This window comes from Drosophila santomea, unplaced genomic scaffold (assembly GCF_016746245.2).
Source record: "Drosophila santomea strain STO CAGO 1482 unplaced genomic scaffold, Prin_Dsan_1.1 Segkk86_quiver_pilon_scaf, whole genome shotgun sequence".
NCBI classification, from domain to species: Eukaryota; Metazoa; Arthropoda; class Insecta; order Diptera; family Drosophilidae; genus Drosophila; species Drosophila santomea.
In genome coordinates, this window is record NW_025319022.1 from 242,886 (window position 1) to 255,956 (window position 13,071).

Sequence of the window (13,071 nt, forward strand, 5' to 3'; positions counted from 1 at the left end):
AAATGCTTTGAGGGACAGAAAATATTTGAAGGATACATAGTTATACGGCTTACTTTGCACACCCTGGCAGAGGGTATATTGATACTAGTGAGATGTTGGCTTAGCAATTCTGCAGTATGTTTAATCTATGTTTGTAAAATCTATGTTTAATTAAAATCTAATCAATAGCAGAGTAACGGGTATCTGATAGCAGAGAAAGAATTCCACGCCTATTCATTTTAAAGAACATAATAATGATTGAACCCATTTTTGAGCCATTGAATTGTTTACCAAAGCGTTCTCAGCTTTATTATAATTACTATTCTATTTTCGATCACATCCTTACATCATTCTGTTTGTAACTCGTAAGTTACATTTTTTTTGATCAGTCGTAGTCCATTGGTTTCTTTTTGATGACGTCTATGGTGGCCTTTCGGTGATTGGCCGTAAGAAGGTACAGTTTCTTCAGCATATTATCCGCCTCACCCGTGGTCATGGCAAACACCTGGACCATTCCCGTCTCATGAACACGGGCCGCCACCCCGGGAACTGCCTTGTCCACGTAGTAGACATACTTCATATGGGGCTCTGGAGAAAGAACGCTTAACGCAGTGAACACCGGCAAAGAGATCCAAAATGGAAAGTGGGCGCAGGAAATGAGACGCAGATGTGGAAGCTTGTTTGAGGGGTCGGCTTTGAAGTTCGCCCTCCCAAGGGTCCTAAACATCAGATCCCTTTGTGTTTCCGCAAGCATCGCATGGCCTCTTCCATTGATTATCAAGACACTGCCATCGGACCAAATCCAGGCTATCTGTGTGGCCTCATACCGGATTTGGATCACATCGATGTCGTTATTGTAAACGGCGTTTCTTAGGAACCTAACCGTATTTTGCAGATCCAAGTTCTTATTCATACTCAGTGTGCAATACATTTTGCAAAAATTCATATCGACGTGCATGCGAAATTCCTCGACCTTGCGCCTTTTGGGACGCCTTAGGATTCTAATCCTCTGGAGGCACTGGTCCAAGTGATCTGGCAGAGGCGGAAGCAGAAGACATCTCCTCAAATTCTCCACCGATTTTGATCCAAACTGCTGGTTCTTCTTTCTCCCAGGACTCGGGGCTTCATTTGCTCCTTGCTGATCTCGGTTTCGAAGTCAATGGCCTCTGGCTCTGCAGCAGTTGGATTGTTGGAACTGTCCTCATAGATGAGGAGTTGCAATTGTTGGGAAATGGTTTCACTGCATTGCTGTACCCAACTCTGAATAGCTTCCTCATCCTCGGGTCTCGGGGGTAATGGTTTAATGTCTTTGACCTCGAGGATAACTGGCTTTTCTGGTTTTTCCACAATGAATTCAGTTGCTTTCTCTGGTTCCTTTTCTGGAATATTTTCAACGGAAACCTTTTCGTTGGGTGGGGGTTTCCACAACTCAGGCTCTACGGAATCAGGTTTCTGTGGCATTTCGAACACCTTTGGAGAAAACTTTTTCCAAACATCCTTTTCCTGGGAGATAAGATCCTTGGGCTTTAGTAACTCAAGCAGAAGATCCCGATTCTTCTCATGTTCTCTTGCTAGGCTTAATAACATATCAAACTCTTCTATATCACTGTGGGGTTCGTTGAGGCCCTCCGATTTTATCCATTCCTTGATTGCCCGCTCCTCTTCGATTCCAATGGTGAAGCTAGCAAAGGCGACATCTTCATTGTCCAGAATCCGAGGCTTCTTGGCGTCACTATCGACCTTTCCCTTTGAATCCGATTCTTCTATATCATTATGTGATCCGTTGATGGCCCGCTCCTCTTCGATTCCAATGGTGAAGCTAGCAAAGGCGACATCTTCATTGTCCAGAATCCGAGGCTTCTTGGCGTCACGATCGACCTTTCCCTTTGAATCCGATTCTTCTATATCATTATAGGATCCGTTGAGCCCCTCCGATTCTATCCACTGATCCAAGACCCGCTACTCATTTTTTCCGATTTTCCTCTCAAAACCAGTTTCAAAAGTATTCTTATTATATAGGTTTTCGTCAACTCGAACTGTTTTCGGAGGAAATTCATTGGAGTTTTGAGGTTCCGTTAAACTCGGAGGCGGAGTTTTGGAAGCCTCCGAATTCGCCATGCAAAACAAAGGCCATGTAGCATCCGAGGGCTTTATAAGCCCCTTCTTCACATCCATATAGATCTTCCAAATATCCTCTGACGACAGCAGATCTGTATCATACTCATCCACCAAAGTCCCCTTGATGGGTGTTAGCGGTGAGGGTTCTGTATCGACGGTAGGTTTTGGAAAAGTTTGACGCACATTTGGAGATATTTTTCCTTTGTTGGGGCATCGTCGACTCTTGACAATCCTTGATGAACTTGGAGGTGGCATTTGCCAGTTTTTGGGAAGCACGTTAGAATTCTCCTCGAGTCCAAAGTCCGGAACAACATTGTCGATGCGGAACTTGGAGGGTATGGGGTTTGGGTGCGGTTCATTTACGGTTCGAAAAGCGCTGAATATGAAATTAAATTGATATTAAATATGACTGTTTTTTTTAAGTTCTTACCTGGAGCTCGGCCTTTGGATATCATATTCCGAAAAGCCATCTTGATTGTAGATGGGTTATGTGCTCTTTTTCTAAGGATAGTTTACCGCATCAACGCTGGCCATTTTAAGAAACTGTTGGTCATCATCTACATCAAATAAAGAAGTACGTGGCATTTTGTTAGAAATGTAATCGTACTGAATTTGTAGATTCCAAATTTTTCCACGGACTCTACAACTCTATGGGTGGCAACCTTAAGTTATTTGTTTAAAATATATCCTATCGGAACGACAGAATTGTATATTATCGTTGTGAAAATGATTAAACTATTTAAAATAAAATTTGTATCATAGATTGTTTCTATTGCGTTAGGTTTTTATACCCGTTACTCTCTAGTCCCCTAACTTTACTTTTACGGAAAACTGAACAAGAAACATTTAATTGGACGAATGTTCAACAAGAAGCTTTCCATGAACTCATCGGAAAATTGTGCTCTGTACCAGTACTGGTTTTATACGATTTTACAGAGAATCACGAGGTCCACACCGACGCTTGTGCTGTGGGTCTGGCAGGAGTGCTGCTACAATCACATGATCAAAAGGATTGGCAACCTGTTTGTTATTTTAGCCTACATTGTACAGCAGCTGAAAGTAAGTACCACAGCTACGAATTCGAGACATTGGCCGTAGTAGAGACGCTTACCGTTTCGTTACGTAAACCGTTTCATCTTATTACTGATAGTTCTGATATTGCCAAAGTTAAGGTGAATACAGAATTAATAACTCAGGTAGCTCGTTGGTGGATCAAGATCTTGGACTACGATTGTGAATTCATTCACCGAGATGGTAGCAAAGCTGCCACGCCCACACTTTTGAAAAATGTTTTGAAATTTTTTAATTTTTGTATTAGTCTTGTAACTTTCTATCGATTTGCCAAAAATATTCAACGGCTCGAAAAGTTTCTCAAAATCCTTAAGGAGAGTGGCTTAACACTTCGCTATGACAAATGCAAGTTTCTTCAATCGGAGATAACGTTCCCTGGACACATCGTAAATAAATACGGAACTACCCCGGGCGACAATAAAGTTAGTAAAATTTTAAAGTTCCGACAAATGCCAAAGAGGTCAGACGATTTTTAGGTCTCTGGATTCTTTCGAAAGTTTGTGGAAAACTACTCCTTAATCTCTAGGCCCCTAACTCTACTTTTACGGAAAACTGAACAAGAAACATTTAATTGGACGAATGTTCAACAAGAAGTTTTCCATGAACTCATCGGAAACAACAGTTGTATATTATCGTTGTGAAAATGATTAAACTATTTAAAATAAAATTTTTATCATAGATTGTTTCTATTGGGTTAGGTTTTTATACCCGTTACTCTCTAGGCCCCTAAGTCTACTTTTACGGAAAACTGAACAAGAAACATTTAATTGGACGAATGTTCAACAAGAAGCTTTCCATGAACTCATCGGAAAATTGTGCTCTGTACCAGTACTGGTTTTATATGATTTTTCAGCGAATCACGAGGTCCACACCGACGCTTGTGCTGTGGGTCTGGCAGGAGTGCTGCTACAATTACATGATCAAAAGGATTGGCGACCTGTTTGTTATTTTATTGTACAGCAGCTGAAAGTAAGTACCACAGCTACGAACTCGAGACATTGGCCGTAGTAGAGACGCTTCAAAGATTCCGGGTGTATATCCTGGGTAAACCGTTTCGTCTTATTACTGATTGTTCTGCTATTGCCAAAGTTAAGGTGAATACAGAGTTAATACCTCAGGTAGCTCGTTGGTAGATCAAGATCTTGGACTACGATTGTGAATTCATTCACCGAGATGGTAGCAAAATGGCTCACGTTGACGCCTTGAGTCGTGCTCCGGACTTAAGTTCTCAGATACCTCTAGATGAAATAGTACGCACTATAATAACTGACATTGACGACTGGCTTTTGACTATGCAACTACATCACCAAACGCTTGCTGAGATTATCGCCGTCTTAAAGGGTCAACGACATAAGGATCAGTCAAAGCAACTTCAAGCTGATTACGTCACTGAAAATCACCGTCTGTATGCAAAGTCGAAAATGGAAAGGCTTTCGTTGTTCCAACGGCAGTTAGGTGGCGAACAGTACGGACAAGTCACGATGATGTAGGGCATTTTGGATTCGACAAAACCATTGCATGGATTAAACAAAGATTTTGGTTCCCAAAAATGCAAAAATATGTAAAGGACTACATATCATAATGCATTGAATGCTGATACTACAAGTCGAAAAGTGGAAAACCCGAAGAATGTATGCACTACAACGACTCCGATCCAATACCATTTCGAAAACTTCACATAGACCATCTGGGACCCTTCATTCGCATCAAACGAGGATAAACCCATATTCTTGCTATATCTGATCCGTTCAGCAAGCCCCTAACAGTAAAAAGTACGAAAACCGCACCTGTACTAAACATCCTTAGTGAAGTATCAAGTTATTTCGGCTTGCCTAGCGTTGTTATATCCGACCGTTTACTTCAAGGCAGTTTGAAGATTATTGTAAAAACAACCAGATCCAGCACATCAAAAACGCCGTACGAACACCTTGAGCAAATGGACAAATAGAGCGTGCGAATCAAACAATCCTTAATTATGTACGGACTGAGTGAGAACCCTATCTTTACATAATCTTCAATGGAGTGTCAATTCACAAAAGAATGATACGTCGGGATTTATTTACTATTAGTATTATTCATTAACTTTTAATTGTAAGTAGGATTATATTCTGGGCCTTCACTGTACCATGCTGATGCTACCTGTATGATGCTACGAGGGTCGTTTGATAAGTCCGTGACTTTTTGTATTTGCCGCGCACCTGCTCTAAATACAACACTGCTCCTGTCAGCAGTTATCGATTAACAGCTGACTGTAAAATTCGTACCTTCGACTGTACATATACACGAGAGTGGCTCAGTGTACACAATATTTCGATCCTCGAATGTACCATTGAATAACATGTTGTCGTAGGTCAGGCCTGGGTTTTGTTCTTCGCAACGAATTAATAGATAGCTGCATTACTAAAAGACTTGAAGAGCCAAGAACCAAAAAAAAGAAATGCAATGCCTTGTTTACATAATATATCGTGGCAAACAAGAGAGACAAATTTTATAATATCACTTAGATATTAGATGTTGTTTTCTCCCACGGCGAAAGTACTTTCTCCGGCGAAATTCTTATTGTTTCATGTTTAGGACTTGATGAATGTTTGCGCAAAATTGTTTATATATTTTATTAAGGTATTGCATTGGATGAGTGGCTTGAGTATTATTTATGGTTTTAATTTTGATAATTATACCCGTTACTCCTAGAGTAGAAGGGTATACTAGATTCGTTGAAAAGTATGTAACAGGCAGAAGGAAGCGTTTCCGAGCATATAAAGTATATATATTCTTGATCAGGATCAATAGCCGAGTCGATATGGCCATGTCCGTCTGTCCGTCCGTCTGTCCGTATGAATGTCGAGATATCAGGAACTACAAAAGCTAGAAAGTTGAGATTAAGCATACAGACTCCAGAGACATAGACGCAACGCAAGTTTGTCGATTCATGTTGCCACGCCCAATATAACGCCTACAAACCGCCCAAAGCTGCCATGCCCACACTTTTAAAAAATGTTGTAATATTTTTGCAGTTTTTTATTTGTCTTATAAATTTCTATCGATCTGCCCAGAAAATTTTTGCCACGCCCAATCTAACGCCCACAAACCGCCCAAAGCTGCCACGCCCACACTTTCCCACGCTCTCTAAGCCAGCTTTACTTGGGGCAGCCATTGCATTTGAATTTCTATAAATTTTTCATTTTCCATTTAGTTGCAATGGCAAGCTACAAAATAAAAGCAAACGTTTGTTTTCAGCATAAACTAAATCGCCCAAACATTCTTGCAATGTTTTTAAGGCTGTTTTTCTTCAATTTGAAATGCTGCCATATATTTTTATGTGGTGTGGTCTCGGAATTTGAAACTTATCCTTCACAGCAATTGTGCATGTTTTGTATAAGTAAAATATCCTTAAATTGCGGACTTAAGCTTTTAGTTTATCTTTAAATTATCTAGAAGCTTTTAAACATTGGATTTAAATGGCAGTCAATTAATTAATTTATTAACTATTAGATACCCGTTATACAGCGAATAAGTATTTCTTGCGCTGGGTCTCTGTCTCTCGAGTCTGCATGCTCATACACAACATTCTAGCTATTAAGCTTATAGTTTCTGGGATCTCGACGGACGGACAGACGCATGTACTGTACGAGTAACGGGTATAAAAATATATTGTTTAAATATTACAATTCACAAGTAAGCACTTGTAATGGAATATTTATTTTGATTCCCCATTCTATATTCTGGTATCTGGTGCACCCCGAATTGAATTGGAAGGTTTTTAGTGCTATGTGTCTGTATTGAAGTAGCTATTGCGAAAATACGCCATAACACTGTGGCACTCAGGCACGTAGTATTCATTCATACACCATCTAAAAGCCGCATTTTCCCATCAACTGCCAACAATCTCGGGTACTTTCCAAAGTCGCCACACATAAATGAGGACCTCAGCTTCCCTGGATCCGCTTGGATCCCCCTTACACACTAATGGCACTCTGGTGCTGCTAGCAAAGTCTAAAAATCCGACCAAAACTGACCGATGTCTTGCTCGGTTTCCAATGAGCTAGAGAAGTCGTATGTGAACAAACATATTTTTTGTACCTCTCCCAGTTGGTCCTGTTGCTTGTGAATCTATACGGCCGCTCGATGTGTTGCAGTTGGTACAAAAGATTAAAGAGCACCGGGCAGTGATCAGATGAAAGTTCTAAAAGGGCCTCAGCTGTAATTATTGATTGGGATATCCTTTTGGTGATGGCAAAGTCAATCAAGTCTGGAAGCTTTTTAGGATCTGCTGGCCAGTATGTAGGCGTACCCGGAGAAACATAATTAAGCTTGTTTTAGGGGTCGCTATCCGAGATCCCCAGTACATGTGCTTGGCATTCCAATCACCAGCTGCAACAAACCTTTCACCGAGCGAGTCGAAGAGTGTTGTGAATTTGTCCTCTGATATTGTGAAGCAGGGTGGGCAATAGACAGCAGCCAGAGTGAGAGCACCGTTATAGCATTGGAGGCTTATAGAGGTAGATTGTAGGCAGTCTTCTTGCCAATTACTAACAAAGTGGTGTTTGATTCGCGATCGTATTAGTATGCCAGTGCTCCATGGGCCTTGCCATCCGGGTGATTCGTAGAGTAAAATTTGTATCCTGGTATTTGAAATTGTACTTTTCAGTAAGGTGAGTCTCTGAGAGTAGCATAACATCAATGTTTCTGTCGGCTAAGAACTGAGCAAGTTCTAGCTAGTATTCATTCATACACCATCTAAAAGCCGCATTTTCCCATCAACTGCCAACATCTCGGGTACTTTCCAAGTCGCCACACATAAATGAGGACCTCAGCTTCCCTGGATCCGCTTGGATCCCCTTACACACTAATGGCACTCTGGTGCTGCTAGCAAAGTCTAAAAATCCGACCAAAAACTGTTTGCCTTCGCTTGCCTCCTTCGCCGCCGCAGGCGATGGGCAAAGTGTCAAAGTGCTAAAGTATGTTCAAAGATTCATAAGATTAAATGCAAAAGCCTATCCCTTTCTGCTAGCACGGAGGTATGTGAAGCTATCTGGAGACAGCCGAATTCTGGCAATAATAGCTGAGCCAAGTCTCTAAACACTTTAGGCAGAACAGAACAAAATGTCTGGATACTAGGAAGAATATATTTTTTTTTTTTAAATTTCTCTTATTTATTGAATCTTCCGTTTTACTTAAGAGACTAACAATAAGTTTTCAAATCTTATTCTAAGCTAGCTAATTATCATTTTATGAGATGATTTGTGCTATGTGGCCTAACAAATTTAACGCTGGGCTGGTTGATCGTTGCGGTGCAGTCGGGATTTGGATTTGTCTCAATGACAAGTTTTATTTCTAGGTCTTTGTGTATATTCTCGTTCCGAAGATACCATGGAGCTCCAGTTATGATTCTCAGAATCCTAGACTGTGCTCGCTGTATGATGTCGATGTTGCTTCTCGATGCATTGCCCCATAGCTCGGAGCCATAGGTCCATATGGGTTTAAGAGCGGAGTTATACAAAAGGGCTTTGTACTCCAGGCTTAGGGGAGACCGAACGTTTATAAGCCAGTGTAGATCCTTTGCTTTTAGTCTCAGGTGCGTCGTCTTGGCCTCTATGTGTTTCCGCCAGGTGAGCCGCTTGTCCAGATGAATACGTCATCGGCTTGTGGAATGCGCGTGTGGTTCATAACCAAGGGCGGGCAGCTTTGTTTGTTAAGGGTAAACGTAACTTGTTTGCATTTTTGTTCGTTTACTCGTATGCGCCAATCTGCAAGCCAATTCTCTACACATGTTAAATAGCGTGCTAGTCGCTGTGTTTTGTCTTTCCCAGGCTTAGGGATCATAACTATAACTAATTTCTTCCACTTTTGAGGAAAGTATCCAATTTTGGTAATAGCGTTGAAGAGTAGGCAGATTTGTAGAACTGCACACATTGGAAGCTCGATGATCATTTTCGGTGTTATTAAATCGAAGCCAGGCGATTTTCCAGTCTTCAGTTGCTCTCTAATGACTTTCGTTATTTCGCTTGACCGGAATTCTATGGGATCTTGTGGTGCTAAGTCAGATGCAGTTAAGGGTGGGAGAGTAAATGAGTTAGTGGCAGGATTTGGTTGGAATACCTTTTTGAGATGATCAGCGAAGACTCTTGCTCTGTCCATGTCACTACGAGACCAGTTTCCGGTAGAGTTACGGAGTGGTACGACAGTTTCTGCTGGTGCCTGCAGATTCCTGTGGGCTTTCCACAATGAGTTTTTTCTGCTGGTGGGCGTGAGATTCTCGATGTAACGCAGTTGTGCGTCCGCTTCTTTTTTCTTAAGCGCTTTAGTAAGTCTGCGAGAAGCTGCTTTTAGTCCACTCTTTGCGCCAGGTGATCTGTGCTCCTGCCACTTCCTTCGAAGTCGTCGTTTTTCAAGCACAAGTAGTTCGGTATCTCGACTTGTCATGTTGAACTTTTTACTGCAGCCGTGGGTACCTTGTGGAGTTGACGCTTTTGCTGCTGCAACTAGTGTTGATTCTAGGCTACCAGCAAACTGATCGATGTCTTGCTCGGTTTCCAATGAGCTAGAGAAGTCGGTATGTGAACAAACATATTTTTTGTACCTCTCCCAGTTGGTCCTGTTGCTTGTGATCTATACGGCCGCTCGATGTGTTGCAGTTGGTACAAAAGATTAAAGAGCACCGGGCAGTGATCAGATGAAAGTTCTAAAAGGGCCTCAGCTGTAATTATTGATTGGGATATCCTTTTGGTGATGGCAAAGTCAATCAAGTCTGGAAGCTTTTTAGGATCTGCTGGCCAGTATGTAGGCGTACCCGGAGAAACATAATTAAGCTTGTTTTAGGGGTCGCTATCCGAGATCCCCAGTACATGTGCTTGGCATTCCAATCACCAGCTGCAACAAACCTTTCACCGAGCGAGTCGAAGAGTGTTGTGAATTTGTCCTCTGATATTGTGAAGCAGGGTGGGCAATAGACAGCAGCCAGAGTGAGAGCACCGTTATAGCATTGGAGGCTTATAGAGGTAGATTGTAGGCAGTCTTCTTGCCAATTACTAACAAAGTGGTGTTTGATTCGCGATCGTATTAGTATGCCAGTGCCTCCATGGGCCTTGCCATCCGGGTGATTCGTAGAGTAAAATTTGTATCCTGGTATTTGAAAATTGTACTTTTCAGTAAGGTGAGTCTCTGAGAGTAGCATAACATCAATGTTTCTGTCGGCTAAGAACTGAGCAAGTTCTAGCTTGTGCCGCGAAACGCCATTAGCGTTCCAGGTTGCTATTATTAGGGGAGTCATTATACTGTTTTAGAAGAAACGAGCATTTGAATAAGGATGTTTTGGTTCCTCATAAGCTCTTGCATAGTTGTTTGCATGAAGGCCATGAAGTCTTTCATGCTTTGCTGCATCGAAAGCATAATCGCTTCAACGCCAATTGGCTGCTGTTGCATGTTATCGTGAGTGTTTGTTTGATGAATGGGGGTGTCCGCTGCTGGTGTTTGGATCCCTGATTTTAGTGCACTTGCAAAGGAAATATTTGGCGCTGTTCGTAGCTGGTAGACAAAGGGATGTTAGTTGTACTCGGTTCCATTGCTTTGTGAATTGTTGGTGTGGTACGATCACGAACTGAAGTCACTCGTTTGTTTAGGCGACTCTAAAGTTCCTTGTAAACAATGCATCCTCGCCAGTTGGCTGTGTGGCTTTCGCCACAGTTGCTGCATAATTTAATTGAGCTGTCGTCCTTGTTCTTAGGACAGTTTGCGGTACTGTGAGCATCGCTGCAAACGACGCAGATAGATTTTAGGGTGCAGTATGCTTTGGTGTGGCCATATTCTTGGCAGTTAGTGCACTGCACAGGCTGCTTGCGCTTGTGTGGCTCTTCGACGGTTATTCTCCGGTGCAGTAGAAACTGTAGTTTATAAATAGGATGTACTTCATTTTTGCTGATTTTTTGACTCGATGGCTCCAGTTCGACTTTGAAGAGTGGCTGCGGCTCTTTCTTCCTGTTAAGAATGTTGATCACCGTTTTTGCCTTAAAGTTTTTCTCCTTTAGTGCCTCGATAGTTTCGGATGGGGTCACTGATGATTCAATTCCTTTAATGACAACCTGCAATTCTTTGGCACTTTTAAGCTGGTAGGTATAGTAACTCTTTCCAGCTTCATCCAGGTACTTGGTCACTGATCGATGGCTAGACTCATCCGGAGTCTGCACTTTCGTTTCATGTATGTTTCCCTTGGTAAGAGGTATAACGTGGAACTTGTTTTCTCCGATGATCGTACCTAGTTTGTTAACCAGTGCACTTGAGGTTTTCTCTCTTATAAATATTGGTGGCGGCTTAATCTTCTTCTGCTCCTGTTCTTTGATTGGATGCACTTCGCAGTCATCCAGTAGTGCAAACCTATTTGAAGTTGAGTTGTCAACGTTGGTGCGATTTATTTTCGGCTGATTGCCAGCCTGTTTGTGTTGTGGGCTTAGCTTTCGCTTTATTTGAATGTAGCGATCCAGCCCTGTTTGAAACAGTTTTGTGTTTTGTTTTGGTTCTTGTCCGCTTTTGTTTTCTAGAGTCGGAGAGAGTGCACTTGCTTTGGTTGTTGTTGATTCAGCAGAAATGTACACAGCTCTCGGTACTGAGCATAGTGTTGATGTTGTTGGTGTTGTTGCTATAGGTGCAGTTGCAGTAGATATCAAAGTTACTGTGCTGGTAGCTACAGAGCTTGACACCGTTTGCAATGAGGAGTGCGCGAGAGAGACGCTCTCAATGCGTTCGGGTTCACATCGTGCAGTCATAAGCATTGGTGAGCAAGACCGCGATCGTTTTGCTTTCTGCAGGTGCTAGGTCATTGACCCGATGGATTGTTTGGCACTCGCGGAGTTATCGGTGACGGCACAAGCATGCCTTCACCTCCCCCGAAACCCCCACGGGCAGCGACCTACTTATGAGACACTCAACCCGGACACACACCGCAGCGAAGTCATTAACCCACACTGGATCAGCAGAGTCAGGATTCCCAAGAATCCAACCGAAGCACTGGAAGGGGCATCCGGGTGAAAAGGGGTTTCGCAGAACAAAAGAATTGTACGCTAGGCTAAGAGGAAAATTATTCTGAAAATAAAAATTATTCTGTCACCGAACTTCGAGCTACTCACTTCAATACCACAAATCCTCCTTGGCTTTAATATAAAAATTATAGATTAGCAATTAAACATTGCTAATAGCGTCTTTTCGCTGATATTTGTAATTTATTTTGTTTTATTTATTCACTTTACTTAAATAAATTGATTTTGTACATAACTCGATGAAAATACGTCTTACCCCGACGCGAGTCTGTCCTATCCAACCAATTATCCTATCCAATTGGAACAATTAAAACGTAGTTTTTCTTTCAACGCATCCGTTAAAGGTGCTGAGACAGAAGCATAATTTCGAATAAATTTCTGGTACCACCCAGTCATACCCAGGAATCGTCGCAATTGCTTAATAGACGTAGGAACAGGATAATCTACGCTAGCGCTAATTTTATCCATATCCATTGTGATTGCGCCATTGCCTACAATATGGCCTAAGTAGCTGACCTCCTTTCTACAAAATTTGCTTTTGTGAACATTGATGGTTAATCCAGCTTTTCTTAGACAAGATGATATTTCTTTCAGAACTAATACATGTCGTTCAAAGGTATAGGATACGATCAAAAGGTCGTCTAGATAAATAAATACTTCGTTTTTTAAAGTGCATGGAATTATTCGGCCCATTAATTTGGACATGGTTGAGAGCGCGTTGGTAAGACCAAATGGCATTACGGTGAAGTGTTTTTTTTTTCTTTAGTCATTAAACGAACATCGTTTAGATCTACTGCTGAGAGATTACTTCCTGGACTAGGTTTCATTTTATCATATGGTAATAGCTGATATTCTGTCCAAAAATCGAACCCTA

The 13,071-nt window shown here is 41.8% G+C and overlaps 1 pseudogene; it reads right to left on the minus strand.

Moving 5' to 3' along the window:
- Positions 1-379: 379 nt before the first annotated feature.
- On the minus strand, positions 380-2,433 carry LOC120457873 (annotated as a pseudogene).
- Between the last annotated feature and the right edge of the window lie 10,638 nt (positions 2,434-13,071).